The sequence below is a fragment of the Equus asinus genome, chromosome 4 (assembly GCF_041296235.1).
Source record: "Equus asinus isolate D_3611 breed Donkey chromosome 4, EquAss-T2T_v2, whole genome shotgun sequence".
Classification (NCBI taxonomy): Eukaryota; Metazoa; Chordata; class Mammalia; order Perissodactyla; family Equidae; genus Equus; species Equus asinus.
The window spans coordinates 50385343-50401129 of NC_091793.1; the positions used below are offsets into that span (position 1 = coordinate 50385343).

Sequence of the window (15787 nt, forward strand, 5' to 3'; positions counted from 1 at the left end):
AACACTTATCTAACCATATATAAAATGATAATACATCTGACCAACTGTGGTTGACCCCAGGAATGTAAATTTCATATAACATTCAAAAATAAATCATGTAATTTACAGTAGAAACACAATAACAAAGAAAAAAAGCATATGATTATGATGGGCACCTACAGAAATCCTACAGCGAACATTTCACAAAATGGTGAAGGACTGATGCTTCTCCTTAAGATTGGGAACAATGCAAGGATGTCTGCTCTTCCCATGTCTGTTTGATATAGTATCAGAGAGCCTAGCTAGCGCAATAAGACAAGGGAAAAAAAAAGTCAGAGTTTAGAAAGAAAGAGATAAAAATGACTTTAATTGTAGATGAAATGATATTTTTAATGTAGAAAATTCTAAAGGAACATATATAAAATCCTTCTAGGACTAGCAAGTGAATTTAGCAGTTGTAGAATACAATATCAATATGCAAAATCAATTGTATTTCTGTATTCTACATCAAACAACTGGGCATGAAAATTAGAATAATTCTATTTAGAATTACATAAATTACATTAAGTGCTTAGGAATAATTTTAACAAAAGACACACTAAATTCATTTGCTGAAAACTAGAAAACTGCTGAAAGAAATTAGAGTCTAAAACTGGAAAAATACAGCATGTTTATGAATTAGATAACTCAATATTGTTAACATGTCAATTCTCCCCAGGTGGACGTATAGATTCAATGTAATCCCAAAGAAAATGCCACTGATTTTTTGTAAAAATTGACAAGGTGATTCTAATCTTAAAATTTATATGGAAATGAAAAGAACCAAAATAGTCAAAACAATCTTGAAAAAGAACACCTTTGTAGAACTTACACTATCTGATTTCAAGATTTGTTATAAAGCTACAGTAATCAACACAGTGCATTATTGTCAAAAAGGTAGACAAATCAATGGAAGACGACATATTCTAGGAATAGATTCAGGTACATCGGGTCAACTGATTTTTGACAAAGCTACCAAGACACTTCAATGGGGAAAAGGAAAGTCTTTAAACAAATAGTTCTGAAAAAAATTGAATAAATCTATGAAAAAAATGAACTTTAAATCATATCTCATACTCCATACATACACAAAATTCAAGGTGAATCATGGACATAAATGTAAAAGATAAAACTATAAAACGTCTAGAGTAAAACACAGGATAACATCTTCATGATCTTGACTGAAGTAGACATTTCTTAGATAGGACACAAAAAAACACCAATGTGAAATTAAAAATTGTTAATTTGGATTTCATCAACATTAAAATCATCTGCTCATCCAAAGGTGACATTAAGCAAATAGACAGTCAAGCCATTAACAAAGAGATAATATTTGTTTACATATATCTAATAAAGGACTTGTACCAAACTATGTAAAGAATTCCTATAACTCAATACTAAAAAAAAAAAAAACCAACTCAATAAAATATAGGCTAGAGAGTTGACTTTTGTTCCCCAAAAAGATAGGACAATCCTCTCTTTGCACATTTCAATATGCTAGAATTTCTGTTTCTATGATTTAAGTAAGACCTGTCTGCCCAAAACAGACGTTAAAATTTGTTACTGTTGTATATTAACTATGAATACTTGCATAAAGTAAACTTCGCTGCTAGCTCTTTTGTCCACAAAATTACTACATAAATAACACATGCACATCATAATCTGTGACGAATCATGTCACTTCTTTCAAAGCCTATCATTAGTTGGTCACTGTGCATGTTATTTAGTTTATGCGCAGACAGCAAAGTGTGTAGCTATATTGCCTCCTTGTCTCCCTTATGCATATGTCCCACATCCAAGAAAGGTAGTAGCAAAGCAACAAAAGTGATAACGCTAGAAGTGAAATTTGGATCAAGCATAAATGGAGCTTTAGAACAAATAGGTAACCAAGGGAATGTTGACATTACTGCCATTTAAGAAACTTTCAGATACGGAGCCAGAGGAACTTAGTAAAAACAAACTTATGGATATAATTGAGAAAACTAGTTGTGATGAAGAGAATGAAGGACGATGTCCCAAAAGAAGTAATGCCAACAAAAAACTTCACATTAAGGGAACTCTTGGAGATATTTAATAACACTGAAAGGATAAAGGATAAAATGTTGGAAGCTGATCCAAACTTTGAAAGAAGTGTAAAAATTCTCCAAGTCATAGAAATGATACTTTCTCTGTATCATAAGATAAGTAAGGAGAAAAAGAATTGATAATTTTGATCATTTTTTACAAAGAAATTGAACACTTTAATTCTCAATATTTCTAATGTTTTAAATTACAGTGTACTAAAATATTGGTTTTATTATTTTTTCATTTTACTTTATATTTATAACTGACAGTAAAAGAGTTTTTAATGTAGAGACAAAAAATTTTGAAGATCATGGAACAGTCATAATTTTCCCCGTTGGTTATTAAGGTTTCTTTGCACAGATTCAGCTTTACAGTCATTGTTACGGCTGTACACTACCATGTAAAGCAAAGACTGCCTGTATCTGAATGATCACTAACCATGTTAAAGGATTTAACATCATTCACCATTACTGAGAGGAAAATTAAACTTACAATGAGATAGGAATTCTTTTACACCTACCAGAATGTCTAAAACGAAGAAGACTGAAAACACCAAATTCCGCGGATACTGCGGAGTAATTAGAACTCTCATACATCGCTGTTGAGCGTGTATTTAAACTACTATAACCACTTTAGAAAACTGTCAGTTTCTTGAACAGTTACACAAGCATGTAGATAGACTATGACCCAGCAATTCCACGAAAACGATTTATACAAAAATATGTAGCAGTTTTATCCCTAATGCGCACTTTGGAACAACCCATATGTCCATCAAATGAAAACAAACACACAGATAATGGGATATTCATATGATGGAAAGCAACTCAGCAATAAAAAAGAACAAATTACTGAAACCCTCAATCGCATGAGTTTCACGATTTTGTTGAAAGAAATAGACCAGACATAAAAGAGTATATATATATATATGCTCAAGAAAAACTGAACCCAGTGTACATTGAATGAAATCAGGACAGCAGTTGCCTTGGGGAGTGGATGTCCAGGGAAACTTTCTGTGGGAGATGGAGATGTTCTATATATTGTTGAGTGGTGATACAGGGGTGTATGTATTTGTGAAAACTCACTGAATTGTATACTTAATTTTTGTTCATTTCACTGCATGTAAAATAATTTCCCATAAGTAAAAAACATAAAAAGATGCAAAGAAAAAAGCTTTACCATAAAAATGTAGCAATAATATTCAAAATAAGTCATATAGTACATTTATATACAAATTTAAAATATTAGACACTAATACTTTCTAGCTAATACTTAGAAATCTAGACATTAATAGAAAAATGATCGTGAGCTTTATTGAATTTTTCATATATACATACTAGAAAGGAAGCCTTACGTATTAATCCAAGTCAAAAACTACTTTCAGCTATGTTTTGGTAACTGTTTAATCTGCAGGCAAATTTCCTAACAGTACTGAGAATAGCATTCTGTCAAGCTTTCAGGGAGCAAGTCTTATACAGTTAACCATTTCTCTGAAATAATATCCTAAATACAAAGTTAATTTTAAATTTCAAGTCAAAATTTTAAGAATGTTCGACCTCTCATATGTAACAAATACTAATGTAGTTCCATTTTTAAAAATTACAAAATGGGGTTTGGTTTTTAAAAACTCTTATCTAACATAGGCTAATTTAATTAGTAATAAACTTCAGAAAATTGGGCTACTGATTTTTAATGTATGCTTTCATTGGTATAGATTTCATTATGGTGATCCATATGGAATAATATTGGTTATCTTCCTAACACTGCAAATTGTTTTTAAAGTAATAATTCTTCATAATAAGGTATCCAGGCACAGAACAAATGGGTGATTTATTCAAGGTTGCAGTGAATAATAGGTGGTGAAAATCCAAATTACAATGATAACGTTAATATACTAAGAAGTGTTAATCTATATGAATTTTTAAAGTGTTTAATCTTATGCTGGCTGCTCTTTATGCATGTCTTATATTTATAAAATGGCTTCCTTCCAAAAAGTTGCATTACTGTATACCATGAAACTTGTAACATTTGAAATTCTTTAAGTCAAGGTTAATAATTTGCACAACCTACTATTTGTGCAAAGCCTTTTCTTTATATGCATATTGCATTGATTTTTATATTGAGTATAAGTTAATGCAATATTATTTAAGAAATTATGCCATTATTAAAACTCATTTATTTTACATTTCAGTGTTTTTATATCATTGGTAAACGTTTTTCTGTGACATTTATAAACTCATACAAACAACAGGCACATTCCTGAAGCTTTCAAGTACTATGGTTACCAGAAAGAAGAGGGCTTTTGCATGCACACACACATGCTTACTTTACTTAAAAAGGGAAGTAAAAGAGAACAAGAAAAAAAAATGGGGCGAGATGGGGGAGGTTGATATGTAAAGGCTGTTAGGAAAAGTACCAGCTACAGCTGCATAGGACAGGAATGGAAAATAGGGTAATAAGATATGCCCCAGTTCCTAAATAAGTTAATAAAAATGCTGCTTGATAAAGCTGGCTTTAGCTGGAGCTGGGATGAAGAAAAGAGAGGCTGCCTGGAGTCCCCCTAATGAAAGGTATTAGAGCTTCAATGTGGTCAAGGAGAATTATGCAGAGTAACCCAAATTCATTTTTTACAAAAGGAATTACATTTAAAAGGATTTTTAAATTTATAATTTAGAATTTGATACCTAAGACAATTTCATAATAGCAAACGTTATACTTTTGGAACTGATCCAGGATAAAAAATGTGATATGTGTCTAGGAACTTTAAACATTTCCCAGAATGGATTCAGTATGTTATAGATCTTATATTAATTCAAAATATTTTCAGTTTTATAGGTGAAACACATATAAGATAGTAGAAGTTTAGTGTTCCTGAATTTTATCAATATTTGGACAAAAGTATGTATATAGTCACATCATAAATATATCTGTACAAATTAATGAGGAAATTTGTATAATGGACCTGAATTTCCCCACTGTACATTGACTCTATATTGTGAAATAATGGAACAAAACTATTTTAATTCCAATGAACACTAACGATGTGTTGATTTTCTAAGGTAAGATGGGCATCATAATACATTAGTAAGAGTTCTGCTAATAATTAGTTGCACCGCACTTAGTAAGCACTTCACTTCTGTGTTTCATTTCATGTCTGCAAAGTGAAATGGCTGAATGAGATTATCTCTGAGATCCAATATAAATCTAAAATTATATTATTCTAAACTTTAAAAGCACAAGAAATAAATTTGTTTCACCATACTCTTCCCAATAGTTCCTAACACATTTATTAAATAACTTGATCTTAAATAGATGGATAAAAAGGGTACCATGCATGCTATTAAAAATACCCCCATGAATGGACTTCTGCTTTGAGGAAGATGGAGCAGATGTATTCTCCCTATTCCCCCCTCTAAGTACAACTAAAACAGTGGACGTTAAATATAACAAGTATAAAAAGACTCTAAAAGGTGGAAGAAGGCAGAGCTACTGGGGAACTCAGAACCCAAGAAAAAACCCAGTGGTGAGTTCTCTGGGATTTCTTTTCACCTTATGTAGACCAGAAGCCAGCAATCTAGAAATGCCAACCAGCTCAGACAAAAGAAGTCCCAGTAAAAGCTTGCTCTCTTTAGCCAAAAAAGCAGCGTAGCCTAGCGAGACAGAAAACTTTTAGACAATAAGAGCTCTACTCAAAAACCACAGGAAAAATCTGTGGCCCCCAACAGCAAAAGTCAAATGGGAAATCTAGTCTTTTGCCCTCACTAGGCAGTAATGAGGTACCCCAACTATCCTTGATAGAGGAAAGTCAGAGAAAGCAAAATAGTGAGTCAGCATTTTCACCCTTTTCAGAGGTAACAAGATCCCTCCACGATGACAGTGGAGAACATATGGAGAGTAGTAATGAAGCACTCCTACCCTTCCCAGCCAGGGCCAGGAGGCCTCCTGGGTGGAGCAGCTCTCTTTCCCATGTCTACCCAGCATCCTCCTCTCCTTGGGTGTCAACAGAGGCTGAGTGGGGAACCTGGATTTCTACCACCACCAAGCAGTTGCCCTTCCTTTCTCTACTAGAGTGGTATCAAAACAAACCATTAGAAAATTTAATGTCCTTAATATTTATAGGGCTATTCAAATGATCTATTTCATATTTCATATTAGGTGAGCTGTGGTAGTTGTGCTTTTTGAAGACTGAACTTATTTGCCTACAATGTAAAACTTATGTGTGTAGAGTTGTTGGTATTATTCCCTTGTTATCCCCTTGATGGCTGCAATGTCTGTAGTGGTTTCATTCCTAAATATTGGTAATTTGTTTCTTCTCTCTTTTTTTCTTTGTCAGGCTTGCCCGAGGTTTGTCAATTTTACCTTTTCAAAGAACCAGTTCTTGGTTTCATCGATTTTTCTTACATTTTTCTATTTTCAATTTCATCAATTTCTGTTATTTTCATTATTCTCTTCCTTCAGCATGCTTTCAGTTTATCTTCCTTTTCTTTTTCCAGACTCTACCGGAGGGAAGGAGGAGCTTAGATTATTGACCTTAGATGTTTCCTCTTTTCTGAAGTATACATTTAGTGCTATAAATTTGCCTCTCTTCACTGCTTTAGCTGTTCCACACATTTTGATATATTGTATTTTCATTTCATATCAATTCAATACATTTCCATGCATTTTAGTTTATGATATTTCTTTATTTCTCTTGAGACTTTTTGGCAAATGGATTATTTAGAAGTACCACTTTTTGCTTCCTCTTTTTGTTGTTCTTCTTCTTCCCAAAGCCCCAGTAGATAGTTGTATATGCTAGTTGTAGGTCCTTCTGTTCTGCTATGTGTGATGCCGCTTCAGCATGGCTTGGTCTGCTCATGGCTTGGCCTCAGCTAGGTCTGCTCCCAGGACCCGAACTGGCAAAGCTCTGGGCCACCAAAGCAGAGCACACAAACTCAACCCCCTGGCCATGGGGCTGGCCCCCTAAACATAACTTTAAAATTCCCCCAAAGTAGATCTCCTGGCCCAAATATTACCACTGGAGGACTCCATCAAATGTTTAAAGAAGAATTAACACTACTTCTATACAAGTTCTTCAGGAAATTAGAAGAGATTCATATGATGAAGATAGTATTACCCTGATACCAAAATTAAACAAAGACAGTGAAAAAAAGACCCCACAGAACTATAGACCAATATCCCTCATGAATATAGATGCAAAATCCTTAACAAAATATTGGTAAAGAGAAATAAGTAATATGTAACAGGAAGTATGCCCCATCAGTAAAACAAAAAGACAACCTACTGAATAGGAGACAATATTTGCAAATAGTACACCTGATAAGGAGTTAACATCAAAAATATATGAATAACTTATACAACTCCATATCAAAAAAACAAGCAATCTTATCTAAAAAATAGGAAGAGGACCTGAATAGATATTTTTCCAAAGAAGACACACAGATGGCCAACAGACACATGCAACGATGCTCCACATCACTAATCATCAGGGAAATGCAAATCAAAACCACATGAGATGTCACCTCACACATGTTAGAACAACCATATCAAAAAGAAACCAAAAAATAAGTGTTGATGAGGATGAGAAGAAAAGGGAACCTTTGTGCACTGCTGGTAGGAAGGTAAATTGGCGCAGCCACTATAGAAAATAAGTCTCCTCACAAAATTAAAAACAGAACCACAATATGATCCAGTAATTCCACTTCTGAGTATTTACCCAAAGGAAAAAAAAACACTAATTCAAAAAGATATATGCACACCTATGTTCATTGCAGCGTTATTTACAGTAGCCAAGATATGGAAGCAACCTCAGTATCCATTGATAGATGAATGGTTAAAGAAGATGTGGTGTATGTACATACTGTGGAATATTACTCGGCCATAAAAACGAATGAAATCTCGTCATTTGTGACAACAGGAATGGTTCCTGAGGGCATTATGCTAAGTGAAATAAGTCAGACAGAGAAAGACAAATACTGTGTGATTTCACTTATATGTGGAACCTAAAAAACAAAACAAACAAAACAAAAACAGATTCATAGATACAGAGAACAAACTGATCATTGCCAGAGAGAGGGAGAGGGGTTGGGTGACATACGTAAAGCGGATTAAGAAGTTCAGACTTCCAGTTATAAAATAACTATCATAGGGATGTAATGTGCAGCACAGGGAATATAGTCAGTAATCTTGTAAGAACTTAGTACAGCGACAGATGGTTACTGGACTTACTGTGGTGATCATTTTGTAATGTATATAAATGTCGAATCACTATGTTATACACCTGAAACTAATATAATATTTTACATCAACTATACTTCAATTAAAAAAAAAAGTACACCATGATCAAGTGAGGCTGATTCCAGAGACCAAAGGCTTGTTCTGTATTCGAAAATCAATCAATGTAATCCACCATATTAATAAGCTAAAAGAGAAAATCTCATGAACAGGTCAATCAACACACACACACACAAAGCATTTATATAACGTTCTTTGACAAAATTATAGAAAATGAATAAATTAGTGGTAGTCAGAGGGTTAAGACGAGGGAAGGTACAAGGAGGGTGGGCAGGAATTGAGTGTGGCCATAAAAAGGCAACATCAAGGATTATTCTTGTGGAAATGTTCTCTATTTTGATTGAATCGATATAAATATGGTGGTTGTGATAATGTACTATGGTTTTACAAGATGTTACCCTGGGGGAAGATGGCTAAAGGAAACACTGTATTTCTCTGTATTATTTCTTATAACTGCATGTGAATCTAAAACTATCTCAAAATAAAAAGTTTAATTAAAAAATATATTCCCGGAACACATGCCTTTCTTAGATATTTTCCCGCATAATTGTCTAAAAATAATTTTGAGGCTCAAAATCTCTACTTAAGGCATCCAAAGTATGCACACTGAGTGTTTACTGTGTGCCTATCACTGTTCTAGGCCTGTACATTGATTGACTGATTCATTCATTCTTTCCTAATATATTTGTTGGGTATCACTGTATGCTAGACACTTTTCTGGGCACTGGAAATAGTATGAAGTACACAAAGAAAATCCCTGTCTTCGTGGAGCATGATCCATAGACAACGACACACATAATAGAGAAAAGTAAATCAAGAAAGGGGAGTAGAAAATTCTAGCTGGAAGGAGGTTTAATCATAAATAAGTCAGATTCGCTTTAAAGAGATGGCATTTGAGGATAAATTTGAATATATGGTGGAGGAGACATATACATAAGTAGGGAAGAGAATGCTGGCTTGAAAAAGGGCCTAGGGGGCCACTGAAATGACCGTGGATTTTATTCTTTGTGACTTGGGAGGCTAATAAATATATAATGAAAAAATCCTTCTCCATCTAAAGAAATTACTGAAGAGTTTTAGGAAACCAGCCAAAAGACAATCACTATTTTTAGAGTTACATTGTTTCCTACTCTAAATTTAGCAGTTCCAAATTTTCGATTATATTACATCCAAAGTTGTGCTACAATTACACAAAACTAAGGGCGGAGTAAGGTCCACTGTAGTTATTCAACCTCCCATCCTACACTCCTTCCACTACAATACCCTCTGCTCTAGTCAGGCTTCCATCTCAGCCTGACCCCTTGTACTACATATTACATTCCAATTCCCCTTTACATTTCAATGTAAAGGAATATTGCATTCCTTTATTCCACTGTGTGTTTTCTCTTGTTGTATCTTGGAATTCCTTTTCACTCTCTTTTATCTATTAATCTCACTGTTTTCCTTAATAGTGATGGTGGCATAGGGTAGCTTACCATGAACGCTTTAGCCTACCCATAATCTTCAGATCTCCCTAACCCTCACCATCTAAGATAGCTCAAATAAAAAAAAATCTTCGGGCTGGCCCCATGACAGAGTGGCTAAGTTCCTGTGCTCTGCTTGGCTGGCCCAGGGTTTCGCTGGTTCATCTCCTGGATGTGGATATGGCACTGCTCATCAGGTCAGGCCATGCTGAGGTGGCCTCCCACATAGCACGACCAGAAGGACCTACAACTAGAATATACAACTATGTACTGGGGGGCTTTGGGGAGAAGAAGAAGGAAAACAAAGATTGGCAACAGATGTTAGCTCAGGGCCAATCTTTAAAAAAAAATTTTGATGTGCACAACTGACATCTTCTCATAGTATATTGAAGAACAACAATAAAATGCATTTTAAAAACTTGGCTACTTTATTGACATATATTGGATCATCTAAGTAAACGTTAGTGTACCTGTCTAAGAAAATCAAACTTCAAGATCATATGATCCTGTTCCGATTAGTTACTGTTACGATTAGTCTAAGCCCAGTAGACTATGAAGCAATTGTGTGAACAATTCTGAAGCAACCAAGGAGCAACATCCACTTTATGTTCCACCTCTTCAACAGAGCCTTCAACAAAATACGTTTCTCCTGAATTCCTATTTGATTCAACCCTCAATCCATAAAATTGGCTAACATATTTATGTAGGTTTGTATTTAATTGCTTTATATTTGTTGGCTATGTCTTTACAATAATAGTGGAGTCGTTTTCATGTGCAGAGCAGACATCACTAATGCCACTCAAGATTCAAACTTCAGTCTTGAAGCCCAAACGCAGAGCAGGTACATCATATGGATAAACAAGAATATATTGGTCAGAGCTTCGCCACACTACAAGTATAAACAAGATACTTCCCATCCGATGTTTACTCTTAAGAAAAGTATAATATTTGACACTTAAGTTTGTATGAAAAATATTTTGTAAAATACTTGAATTTCAATGAGTAGCAATGCTAATAGCTCCTTCTTTCTAATCTGTGTCTGTGACAGGCAACTGTGATATGGCTTTTGTGCTGTCAGCAATTATTAACTGGTAAGTAGGATGTGTCAATTCACTTGCTGAAGAACAAACAAGATCATGCAATTTTCCTGCATGTTTGACTTCTCATCTCAACTGAGGAGATGGGTGAGGAGGCAACGTTAAGTGGCATGCAGACAAAGGGAAAAGTGAACTTAGGAATTAGTGCATTCATTTGCAACCCTGAGAAACGCTTCTACCACCCACATTCCATCTATTAAATGGTACTGAAGAATGGTATGAATTCTCACAAGTGATATAAATATTTCATTAAAAAAATAAGCTGGTGAATGAAGATCAGATTTAATCATAATCAAAGTTTGTCCAGTCATCACTGCACTGCCCAGAGAGGTCCACAAAATAGAAATCCTAACACAGAGCATAACAAATACATTTCTTAAATAGTTCTTAGGGGAATGGTGCTCAAGGCTTTGCAGAAGGATTGCGAGTTTACATAAATGCTATGAAACAACACAGGGATATTTAAAAGAAGCAAAAGTAGGCGAAATAAAGGGAAACAACACATTCTCATTCAATCACACTGGACCATTAATATATTAGCCAGCTGAGTGGATACCCAGTGGGTCCTTACAGGTGGCTGATACCTCCCATTGGACAAAAAGCTAATAAAGAAATCAGTGCTGAAAAGAACATTCCTAAAAACCACAACTGCATATTTCACTTTCTTTCAATTAAGTTTTGGGCAACTGAGGGATTTAACTTGTTTTTCTCTTGTGATTTTAAGTTACTGAACTTGAAAGAGCTTTGAATAAATCCAAACTGTAAAATTATCTTCCAGAACAAAGAATAAGTTTCTAAAACTCAATATTAAATCACCACATCGACTAAGATTTGAAAATAATATGGATAAATGAGTGTGTTTTGAACTAATTTGAAATTCTAAAATTGTCTTGCAAGCACATGAACTTGCTGTAATATTTTTATTGGTACATGTGATATATTTTGACATAAAAAGCTGTTAAAAGAACCAAGCTTTGGGGCCTTCATCTCTCTTTGCCCTATTCCAACATGTCTGACTGTGACAATGGAACCAGTTTAGACAGCAAACACTAATCTCCTCATAAATTCAATTGTCATGAGGTATGTTTAACTGTGCCCAGATATGACCGAGTTTACACTGAAAAAAACACCCAATAATCCCAGGAAGGAATGTTAAAGTCAGACACTAGGCAGTGAGAGAGTGAGCCAAATTTGATTTTACTTTATGTCAAAAATAAGTACAGAGTCAGTGACTCAGAGCTGACTATACTCTGTGACTAATCTTAGACCACCATAAATTAGAAGTTTGCAACAGCTATAAAACTGTTCATTCTGAACAATGAAGCTCCAGTTCTTACTAATGTCTCATCAACAAACAATTCATGTGAACCAAGATGAAAACAAATTATTTACCTAGTAAGATTGTAATCATAAATATAATCGCATACTAGACCTGAAACAATTTTAAAGATGAAAAAATATTTAAATATTTTTGAAGCAGCAATTAATACTCATGTTTAATATGAATGACTCTCCTTAATTAAAAAAAAAAAGAACTTTTACATTAACCTGCGAGAACATATCTATAATTTTGCCTGATGGAAATGCAGAAATGCTATGTTGCAATGGAGTAAAAACCCTTATGAAAAATGATGAATTACTTAAGAAAACTTACTTCTTTCTTATACAAACATTTGAGTGCCTATAATGCCCCAGGCTCTCTGCTAGGAACTGTGAGCAAAATCAAAACAAATAAGGTAAGAGTCCTCACTAGCAAAGAGTTTACAGAGGAATAGGGCAGTTCTCAAATTTCGGCACTGTATTACCCACCTATCTTGTTTAAGTGAAGATTTGTGAGTCTTAATTTCCGGATTCTGATTCCATAGGTCTGGAGTAGGGCCTCAGAGGTGTGCATTCTGACTCAGGGAGTCGGAAGTCCAAACTTTGAGAAACACCGGTCTTCAGCGGTAACAGAGTGCACAGTACAATACAATATGTCTAGTATCTGCCTAATTCATTGAATTAGAATCCCTTCGGTCTCCACTTATGTGATCTTTTTAATCCTGAATTCAGATCCAATTCAAATCCTTAATTAAAGGAGTTTTTTTACAAAGACCTGCACCTTAAGTTCAAGCACTCTACAACAAGGGCATATTGCTGCTTTCATTATGTGTCTCAGTTCCACCAAACGAACTTCTGCTTCACTCTTGTGACTAAGCAGTCACCTTGAGTACCAGTGAACTCAATAATAAGTCCTCAGCCTTGTTTTTAGAGTCCTGAACCTCTCATTTATTTCAGAATTATTGTCCTGTCTTTTATTCCCCAGTTTTCTAAGACTCAGATCCCATCCAGCGATCAAGACCATTTTACCTGGTGCTAGACCACCCTGATGTGGACCACCTGCCTGGATTTGAGCATATTTCCTTCTCCCAGACTCTGTATAGCAATGATCTGCTGCCCACCCACTGGGGAAACACCTGTCACCCTTTTCTAGACCTCTCTGACACTGTTTGCCTGCCCTCACTGCTACATATCACCTGCCGTCGAAGTTCCCTGGTAATCTTCTCCTGTATTTCCCCAAATCTACGGGGCATTAAAATTACCTGGAGTCATGCTTAAAAGTACAGATTCTGGGGCTTCCCCTCTTGAGGCTATGATAACAGCAGTTCTGGGCTGAAGTGAAGCAATCCGTAGTTTTAAAGCTTAGCATGTTATTGAAAATTTTAAAAAAGGAAGCAAAGCATTCTAATGGTGAAAACGTGTTGGGTATGTTTAAATAAGAGAATCTAATCAATTATTAGTCCATAGTTGTGCTTAATAAGTGTTTTCTGAGTTGAATAGATGAAGTCTTTTGTGTTGAATAAATGAAGTTTGGCTAGAGGCGTTGGCTATACAAAGAGATGTAGCTGAGGGACATAAGAATGAAAAGCTAGACAGAAGCCAGATTCTAATTAGTGATGAATTCTGGGATCCATTTTTTAGACAATGAGAATAAATCAAACATGTGGAGTATTCTTGGCTGTCTCCTACACATTGTGCCTTTCATTATCACTTCTATACTTCAGATACCCAAATCTACATGTCTTATCCATATACTTTAGATAATAAACTTCAACCACCAATGCATAAGTGCTCTAAATTCTATATTAGAGCCAATTCAATCAAAGCAAGTAGGTAGAAAAAAGAGGCTGATGGGCAGGCCAGGTTCGTGTGGGTGATAAGGCTTACTTAGTATATTATTATTGGAAACTGCAAGTGTCTGATATCCAACGGGAGCAGCCAAATTGGAGAAGAAGGGGTAAATTGCAGAGCCATTACAGGAATTGAATTGATAAAATCAGATTATATATAGGAGAGATGGGGAAAGAATGACAGAAAACTGTGAAGCTTGGGGCCTAATTGATTATCAAGAACAAGCTTAGAAAAGTGAGGAAGAGAAGTATTCACATAACATAAATTTCATTTTGAATAAATTTGGGATTGATATGCCAACAGGTCCTCAGTTGAAATTTTCTAACAATTGGTGTGTGTGTGTGTGTGTGTGTGTGTGTGTGTGTGTGCAGGAGAGAGAGAAAAAGGATAAAATGCAGGAGAAAGCATACTGATGGAGTAATGCTCTGGAGGAGACCCTGAGAGAGGATATCTGGAGAGCATAAATAACGATATGAGTAAATTATGAAGGAGAGCAAATCAGTATCATTGATGTTATCAGTAAAATGAATAATAACATCAAATATGGATGATGGGGGGGAGACGATGTTCAGAATGAGAGCAGAGTTTTCCTATGAAAAACTGATAAAGTGTAAACAAGGAATGGCTAGAAGATGTGGAGCAGCTGGGACAGTTAGAGACGGTGAATTTACAGCTAAGCAGGTAGAACCATTTCTATTTTTTCTAGCAATATTCATGAGCCAGCATCTAGCAAAACAAAACAGTGAAATCCTCTCAGAATTCGGAATCTCCTGGAAGATGAGTCACAGTGACCTGACTTGAGATATAAGGAGAAAGAGACAGGTGTTTTAAAAGGCATCCATTCCACTGAAGTCTGAAAAGGACGAGAAGGAAAGGATGCTGAAAGCAAGGAGAAGATACACCATGTCTTGAAGTTATGTGATTTACAGCCTCAAGGATAGAAAAGACTAGTAAAATTAGGTGATGCTGATTTCAAAACAGAAGAGGGGTTAAAAGATGTTTACAAGATAAAGGATTTAAATGTGCCAGAGGTAAACAATTATGCCAATACCCCCAGTCCCTATTACAGAGGGCCTCTAGGGAAGTGGTGTTACCAGGAAGGAATTAGGTTTTCATTTATATGAGCAGTTACAATACTGGAAGAGATAGAAGGATAAAGGAGATTATGACATAGGATTGAGCGCTGTTAGGAAGAATGAGAGTTTTCTTCTTTGTAGACTACAGCTTAGTGACCTGTATATTTTTATTCAAATAATATAAAAGATAAAGGCTGGTATAGAAGGAAATAGATGAAAGTGAGTCTGACACTCCAGCTACACAGTTCAGGGAAACATCTGGAATTCCATAAAATCAATTAAGGCAAAAGAGATAAATACCAAAAAGTTTACACATCCATTCCCTATTATAAATTATGGTAAAACATAACCCAGTAAGTTTGGAGTTTGCATAACGAGAAATAGTTATTTGTGGAAACACAATGAATCAGATTTTCTCTCTGTTTTTCTCCTTTCAATCTCCCAATTTGTAGAGAGGGGTCAACGTACTATACAACTGGCACTCAGGTAACAAATGAGAAAAAAAAGGATGTGTTATTTTTTTACATGTACTTCATATCTTTATAAATGTGCTACAAATAGTATTGACAAATGTATGACATAGTCCACAAATAGTTACCTGTTTCATGTT

At 35.1% G+C, this 15787-nt stretch overlaps 1 protein-coding gene across 2 annotated transcripts in view; it reads right to left on the minus strand.

The window, feature by feature from the left end:
* PTPRQ (protein tyrosine phosphatase receptor type Q) overlaps window positions 1-15787 on the minus strand; it is a 242907-nt gene that overhangs the window by 105854 nt on the left and 121266 nt on the right. The gene's annotated exons all lie outside the window — the stretch shown is intronic.